We start from the raw sequence: 8,679 nt of genomic DNA, 5'->3' as shown, positions 1-8,679 counted from the left end.
AGTATGATGACCCCCATCTGCTTGTCCTTAAGGACACAGTTTAGTACAGTGATGCCAAGGAAGTCACTATTGGAGATGACGGTGTATTACGGATGCAGGGCAGGCTATGTGTACCTAGTGTAGATGGTTTGCGTGAGTTGATTCTCCAGGAGGCTCACAGTTCGCGGTACTCCATTCACTCGGGTGCTGTAAAGATGTATCTAGACTTGAGACAGGATTATTGGTAGAGGCGGATGAAGAAAGACATAGTGGAATATGTAGCTCGGTGCCTAAATTTCCAGCAGGTGAAGTATGAGCATCAACGACTGGGTGGATTGCTTCAGAAGTTAGAGATTTTAGATTGGAAATGGGAGCGGATCACTAAGGATTTCGTTGTTGGGATCCCACGGACTCAGAAGAAGTTCGATGCAGTTTGGGTGATTGTGGATAGAATGACCAAGTCCGCTCATTTCATTTATGTGGTTACAACTTACTCTTCGGAGTAGCTGGCTCAGGTCTATATTCGCGAGATTTTCAGGCTTCATGGAGTACCTGTATCTATCATCTCTGACCGGGGTACACAGTTTACATCACGGTTCTGGAGGGCTGTACTACGAGAGTTGGGTACTCATGTGGAGTTGAGAACAACATTTCACCCTCAGACGGATGGACAGTCCGATCGCACTATTTAGATACTGGAGGATATGTTTCGTGCATGTGTGATTAGATTTGGGAGGGGGGGGGGGTGCTTGGGATCAGTTCTTTCCACTTGTAAATTTTTCTTACAACAACAATTACCAGTCAAGCATTTAGATGGCTCCGTATGAGGCCTTATATGGTAGGCGATGCCGGTCTCCAGTGGGTTGGTCCGAGCTGGGCGAAACTAGGCTATTGGGTACGAACTTGGCTCAAGATGCTTTGAAAAAGGTTAAATTGATTTAGGATTGACTTCGTACAGCTCAATCTAGACAGAAGAGTTATGTGGATCGGAATGTTCGTGAGGTTGCATTCATGGTTGGTGAGCGGGTCTTGCTCCGGGTTTCACCCATGAAGGGTGTTATGAGATTTGGGAAGAAGGAAAAGTTGAGCCCTAGGTATATCGGGCCTTTTGAAATCCTTGAGAGAGTTGGGGAGGTGGCTTACAGACTTGCATTACCACCTAATCTCACTGCAGTTCATTCAGTGTTCCATGTTTCCATACTCCGGAAGTATCACAACGATCCAACTCATGTGTTAGCCTTCAGCTCAGTCCAGTTGGACAAGGATCTATGTTATGTTGAGGAACCAGTGGCTATTTTGGACAGACAAGTTAGAAAGTTGAGATCGAAAAGCAGTGCTTCAGTAAAAGTACAGTGAAGGGGTCAACTGGTCGATGAGGCGACTTGGGAAACCGAGCATGATATGCGTAGCCGTTATCCACATATTTTCACCACTTCAGATATATCTCTATACTCGTTCGAGGACGAACGTTTGTTTAAGAGGGAAAGAATGTAACGACCCGGCCAGTCGTCACGAGTATTTTAACCTTGATCCCCTAAATTAAGTTTTCTCTATGCTATATTGTAGTTATGTAACTTGTGTGGATGTTTGGTTTGGAGCCCCGAGGGCTCGGATAAGTTTCGGATAGGTTTGGATTGTACCGCTCTCTTATTTAATGTTTCGACGTCGTTTCTTTTGGCATAAAGGGTACCACATGTAGACATCTAATTTTGACCCTCCCCGAAACCTTATACCTTTTTAATGCTTGGATATTTCTTTTAATTCTAATATTGTTATTTAGTGTTAGTTTTATTCTTATTTTGATGTACACAGTATAAGAAATTAACACGTAGTATCTTGCTTTTTTGTGAGATTTAGTCTTTTACTATTTTAATATGTACATATTATTTACTTTTTCCTTTAACAAAATTTTTGACCTCACGTCATTTTCACAAAATAAAATATAAAAAAAATTTAGAGAGTAGAGAGATAGAGGACAGAGGAAGAGAACACAAAACTTTAGGACATCTCTCTTCTTTCAATTTCACGCCTCATCTTCAAATCCATAGTCCATCGTCCTAACTCAAATTTTGGCACCTTAATATCTAAACCCAACACTCAACCTGTAGCAAAACCATCGAAACAACATCACGTGATAACCTTGAGCCTCTATTTGTATCTCAAAATTTCCTCTGGTTCAAGGGTCTATTTGGTCAAGGTTTCAATCCAATCTCTGCTGTAAAGATCTATTTCTGGTCAAGTTGTTCTTGGTCTTCTCATTAATCTAATATTGAAGTATTGCTGCAAAATATTCGAGCCACTAGGAGGTGGATAATCGAGGAAAAATCCTATTGGTGGATTGAATTAACGCAAGACGAGGTAAGTGACTTGTCTAACCTTGTATGGGGGAAATTTTCCTTAGGATTGATATTATTATGATAATTGTGATGTATTGAAAGCCGTGTACACGATGTGACGAGTGTGTACATAGATTAAATATGAAAAATTCTGGTTTTAAATTGTGTAGATCTCTGTCACATATTAATTAAATTAATCTATCATGCTATATTCATTATTGTTATTCTATTTTCATATGTCCTACTTGCCTTACATTTTTTCTGCTAATTGCTTTACTTGTTTAGTTGAAGTTTTGTTCTATTTTATTTTGTGCTCATTATTTGAAGATTGAATTCCTTAATTTAGTTGTTAAATTATGGAATATCGATTATTGAAATTGGTATTAAAATATAAAAGCCGTAAATCATATTGAAATTAAAGTGTTAAATTATTAATTATTATTCTGTTGAGTTGTTCACTCCCGAATATTTTGTTGAGATTTTTGTATACATTGTGATTGAGCTGTGAGCTCCTTATTGTGGAAAATATTATTATTGTTGATTTATTTGGCAAGTCAAAATATTTGGACACTTGAGGTGCGAATTGTGATGTTGATACGCATGCAGTGGTATAAGGTCTGGGTGTTGAAACGCATGCGGTGAGATAAAGTAGGTTTGATACGCGTGGCTAGTAGGGGAACTACTAGAAGCCATACGGTGTGATAAGTTGGGCTAAAATGCGGGATGCTATTTCGGAAAAAAATAATTTGAAAACTAAATGTGAATGCTCTCGTGGTGATATAAGGAAAGATTATGAAATTATTTATGATTTAGAAAGATTATTTATGATTTATGACCCTGTTGATATTTCTCATTTGGCATACTTGTCTTTTGTTTGTTTTGCTTCCCTTAATATGTAAATTCATATTCCACTAAATAAGGATTTTAGGTCACTCTGCACCATCAAAAAAATAATAATAAAAAAATAATTCCTTAAAGTATAGTTAGCAATATTAAAAGGTGACCACAATGCCATTATACTATGTTATGGCTGCTTTGCTTTACATAAGAACTTTAAAATATTGAGACATGGAGTGATAAAAAGGGAAAAAGACAAAGAATAAGAAAATCAGGTATAAACGTACAACTTTTTCAACATTAATAGCGCATAATGGGCAATTTAATAAAAAAACCAATTAATTGTTCTTCTTAGTGACATACTTTTAACTAAACATATAATTTTTCTACCAAAACAACAAAAACTATCAACTACCACTCCACTAGCATAAGACAATTAAATAATACAATACTCTTTCCTCTAAACTTCGGTACAGGCATAAACACATCGGCTCACTACCAACACCATTAGATACCTTTTATTATTATTATTATTGTTATTGTTATTGTTATTGTTATTGTTATTGTTATTATTATTGTTATTGTTGTTGTTATTGTTATTATTGTTATTGATATTGTTATTATTGTTATTGTTGTTATTGTTGTTATTGTTATTATTATTATTATTATTATTATTATTATTATTATTATTATTATTATTATTTTTATTATTATTATTATTATTATTATTATTATTATTATTATTATTATTATTATTATTATTATTATTATTATTATTATTATTATTATACATTGTTAAATCTTTTTTCATGTTCCTTATTATTTATTTGCAGTAGGGCCCTGACTTGACTTTGTCACTACTCTACCGAGGTTAGGCTTGGCACTTACTGGTTACCGTTGTGGTGTACTCATGCTACGCTTCTGCACATCTTTTTGTGCAGATCCAGGTACTTCCTACCAGACCAGGTATCAGTGAGTTGAGTCTGTACGTGGAGACTTCAAGGTATATCTACTAGCGTCTGCAGACGTCAGAGTCCCCCTCTATCTTTATTATGTTGTTTCCCTTATCTTCATTAGACTCTTATGTATAGAGATATTCGGAATAAATTCTTAGAACTTGTGACTTGTATTTTCTCTAGGTTTTGGGAAAATTCTATATGTGCTAAGTTTTTGAGTTTTAATAGTATTTATGATTATTTTAATTATTCCGCATGTTGATAGGCTGGCCTAGTCTTATAAACTAGGTGCCGTCACGATATCCTACAGAGGAAAAATTTAGGTCGTGACACGTAGGCAATTTGAGCGTCTCCAGCAGGGCAGTATGACTGTTACTCAGTACGAGACCCATTCTGTGGATTTAGCCCGTCATGCTCTCCTTTTATTATCTACTGAGGGAGAGAGTGTGAGGAGGTTTATTGAGGGACTCACTCACCCTATCAAGCTTCAGATGGCCAAGAAGATCGGAAGTGAGATTTCCTTTCAGGCGGCTGCTAATGTTGCTATGAGGATCGAGACAGTTCTTGTACAGGAGAGAGGGAGGGGGTCTAATAAGAGGCCTCGTCAGTTTGGTGGGTTTAGTTGTGCCTTATTTGGAGGCAGGGGTAATTTTGGTAGAGGCCATCCTCCCAGGCCGTTTCATTCAGCGCTCCAGGCATCCCAGAATGCTTCAGGTAGTCACGGCCCTTACGTGTCTCATTTCGACCAGCTAGCTTACAGTGCACCACCAACTCCTATTAATGCACCTTCGATTCGGAGCCATCAGAGTGGTTATCCAGGTCAACATGGCCAGTTCCAGGGTCAGCAGTCACAACAGCCGAAGACTTGTTATACTTGTGATGACCCGAGACACATTGCTAGATTTTGCCCTCGGGCAGTTCACAGCAGAAGGGTTCTCGTGCTATGATTCCAGTACCAGCTGTTCTACCACCCGCCCAGCCAGCTAGGGGCAGGGGTCAAACAGCTAGAGGTTGAGGTCAGGTCGTTAGATATGGAGGCCAGCCAGTTAGAGGCCGTCCCAGGGATGCGGTTCAGAGTTGTTGGGTCCAACCCTGATTTTATGTTTTTTTAGCTAGGCCTGAGGCCAAAGCATTCGATGTCGTGATTACAGGTATTGTTCCAGTTTTCCATAGAGATGCTTCAGTTCTATTTGATCCAGGATCTACTTATTCTTATGTGTCCTCCTATTTTGCTTTATATCTGGTTGTGCCTCGTGATTCTCGGAGTGCTTCTGTATGTGTGTCCACACCGGTGGGAGATTCTATTATGGTAGATCACGTCTATCATTCATGTGTGGTTACTATTGAGAGTCTCGAGACTAGCGTGGATCTTCTACTACTTGACATGGTAGATTTTGATGTTATCTTGGGTATGGATGGATTTACCTTATCATGCTATATTGGATTGTCACGCAAAATGGTGACCTTAGCCATGCCGGGGTTACCTCGACTGGAGTGGAAAGGGACTCTTGGTCATTCTACCAGCAGGGTTATTTCTTATATGAAGGCTCGGTATAGGGTCAAGAAGGAATGTCTAGCCTATTTGGCTTATATTCGTGATCCCAACACGGAAGTTCCTTCTATGGATTCAGTTTCAGTTGTCCGTGAATTTCCAGATGTATTTCCTGATGATCTGCTGGGGATGCCACCCGACAGAGATATTGACTTCTATATTGATTTAGCTCCGGGCACTCAGCCCATTTCTATCCCACCATAGCGTATGGCCCCGCCGGAGTTGAAAGAATTGAAGGAGCAATTACAAGAATTGCTTGATAAGGGCTTCATTAGACCTAGTGTCTTACCCTGGGGTGCACCCGTGTTGTTCGTGAAGAAGAAAGATGGGTCGATGAGAATGTGTATAGATTATCAACAGTTGAACAAGGTCACTATCAAGAACAAGTATCCGTTGCCAAGAATTGATGACTTATTCGATCAGCTTCAGGGTGCCAAGGTGTTTTCAAAGATCAACTTGAGGTCTAGTTACCATCAGTTAAAGATTAGGGCATCTGATATCCCTAAGACAGCTTTTCGGACTCGGTATGGGCATTACGAATTCCTAGTGATGTCATTTGGGCTGACAAATGCCCCAACAACATTTATGGATTTGATGAATCAGGTGTTCATGCCCTATCTGGATTCATTTGTAGTTGTATTCATTGATGACATTTTGATTTACTCCAGCAGTCGAGAGGAGCATGTGCAACATCTTTGGATTGTGCTTCAGACTTTGAAGAATAATCAGTTATATGCCAAATTATCAAAATGCGAGATATGATTAAACTCAATTGCCTTTTTGGGGCATGTTGTATCGACAAAAGGCATAAAAGTGGATCCTAAGATGATTGAGGCTGTTCAAAATTGGCCTAGACCTATTTCAGCTACATAGATCTGGAGTTTCCTGGGTTTGGCAGGATATTATCGCCGGTTTGTGGAGGTGTTTTCATCTATAGCATCTTCATTGACCAAATTGACCTAGAAGGGTGCCCATTTAGATGGTCAGACGAGTGTGAGTTGAGCTTTTAGAAGCTCAAGACCGTTTTGACTACGGCATCAATGTTGGTATTACCCACAGGTTCAGGATCTTATACGGTGTATTGTGATGCATCTCACATTGGGCTTGGCGCAGTATTGATGCAAGATGGTAGGGTGATTGCATATGCGTCACGGCAGTTGAAAGTTCACGAGAAGAATTATCCTGTTCATGACTTAGAATTGGCAGCCATTGTCCATGCACTGAAGAATTGGAGGCATTACCTTTACGGTGTCTCGTGTGAGGTATTCAGGGTATTCAGTGATCATCGTAGCCTACAGTATCTGTTCAGGCAAAAAGATCTCAATTTGAGGCAGAGAAGATGGTTGGAGTTGTTGAAAGATTATGATATCACCATTTTGTATCACTCCGGAAAGGCCAATGTGATGGCCGATGCTTTGAGTAAGGTTGTGAGTATGGGAAGTCTTGCGTATATTCCGGTTGGTGAGAGACCGTTAGCTGCAGATGTTCAGATTTTGGCTAATCAGTTCGTGAGGTTAGATGTTTCAAAACCCAATTGGGTTCTATCTTGCACAGTCGCTCGGTCTTCTTTATATGAGTGTATCAGAGAGCGGCAGTATGATGGTCCTCATTTGCTCGTCCTTAAGGACACAGTACAACACAGTGGTACCAAACAAGTTGCTGTGGGGGAATATGGAGTTCTGCGGATGCATGGTCGTATTTGTGTGCCTAATGTGGATGGGCTTCGTGAATTAATTCTTAAAGAGGCACACAGTTCCCGGTATTCTATTCATCCAGGTGCCGCCAAAATGTATCAAGAATTGCGGCAACATTATTGGTGGAGGATAATGAAGAAGGATATAGTTGCATATGTAGCTCGATATCTAAACTTTCAGCAAGTTAAGTAGGAGCATCAGAGACCTGGTGGTTTGCTTTAGAAGTTAGAAATTCCTGAGTGGAAGTGGGAGCGTATCACTATGGATTTTGTTGTTGGGCTCCCGCGGACTCAGAGAAAATTCGATGCAGTTTGGGTCATTGTGGACAGGTTGACCAAGTCAGCACATTTCAGTCCAGTGGCAAGTACATATTCTTCAGAGCGGTTAGCTAAAATTTACATTTGTGAGATTGTCCGCCTTCACGGTGTGCCCGTGTCTATTATTTTAGATCGAGGTACGCAGTTTACCTCACACTTCTGGAAGGCTATATAGCGTGAGTTAGGCATGTGGGTTGAGTTGAGTGCAACATTTCATCCACTGACAGACGGATAGTCAGAGCGCACTATTCAAATATTGGAAGATATGTTTCGCGCTTGTGTTATAGAATTTGGAGGTTCTTGGGATCAGTTCTTGCCACTTGCAGAGTTTGTATATAATAACAGCTATTAGTCGAGCATTCATATGGCTCCATATGAAGCATTATATGGGAGACGGTGTCATTCGCCCATTGGCTGGTTTGAACCGGGAGAGGCTCGATTATTGGGTACCGATTTGCCTTGAATAAGGTCAAGATTATTCAGGATCGACTTCGCATAACTCAGTCTAGGCAAAAGAGTTATGCCGACCGTAAGGTTCATGATGTTGCATTCATGAATGGATAAAGAGTATTGCTCCGGGTTTCACCTATGAAAGGTGTAATGAATTCGGAAAGAAGGGCAAGTTAAGTCCTATGTATATTGGACCCTTTGAAATTCTTGAAAGGGTGGGCGAAGTAGCCTATAGGCTTGCATTACCACCTAGTTTATCAGCGGTTCATCCGGTGTTCCATGTATATATGCTCCGAAAATATTATGGTGATCCGTCCCATATTTTAGATTTCAGCTCGGTCCAATTGGACAAGGATTTGACTTACGAAGAGGAGCCGGTAGCTATTGTAGCCAGGCAGGTCTGATAGTTAATGTCTAAGAGTTATCCTTCCGTTCGGGTGCAATGGAGAGGTCAATCAATTGAGACAGCTACCTGGGAGTCCGAGTCGGACATGCGGAGTAAATATCCACACCATTTCACCAGCTCAGGTACTTTTCTAATTCCGTTCGAGGATGAAT

This window comes from Nicotiana tabacum, chromosome 4 (genome assembly GCF_000715075.1).
Source record: "Nicotiana tabacum cultivar K326 chromosome 4, ASM71507v2, whole genome shotgun sequence".
In the NCBI taxonomy this organism is placed as follows: domain Eukaryota; kingdom Viridiplantae; phylum Streptophyta; class Magnoliopsida; order Solanales; family Solanaceae; genus Nicotiana; species Nicotiana tabacum.
The sequence above is the reverse complement of the archived record's forward strand: the minus strand, read 5'-3'. Positions refer to the sequence as shown.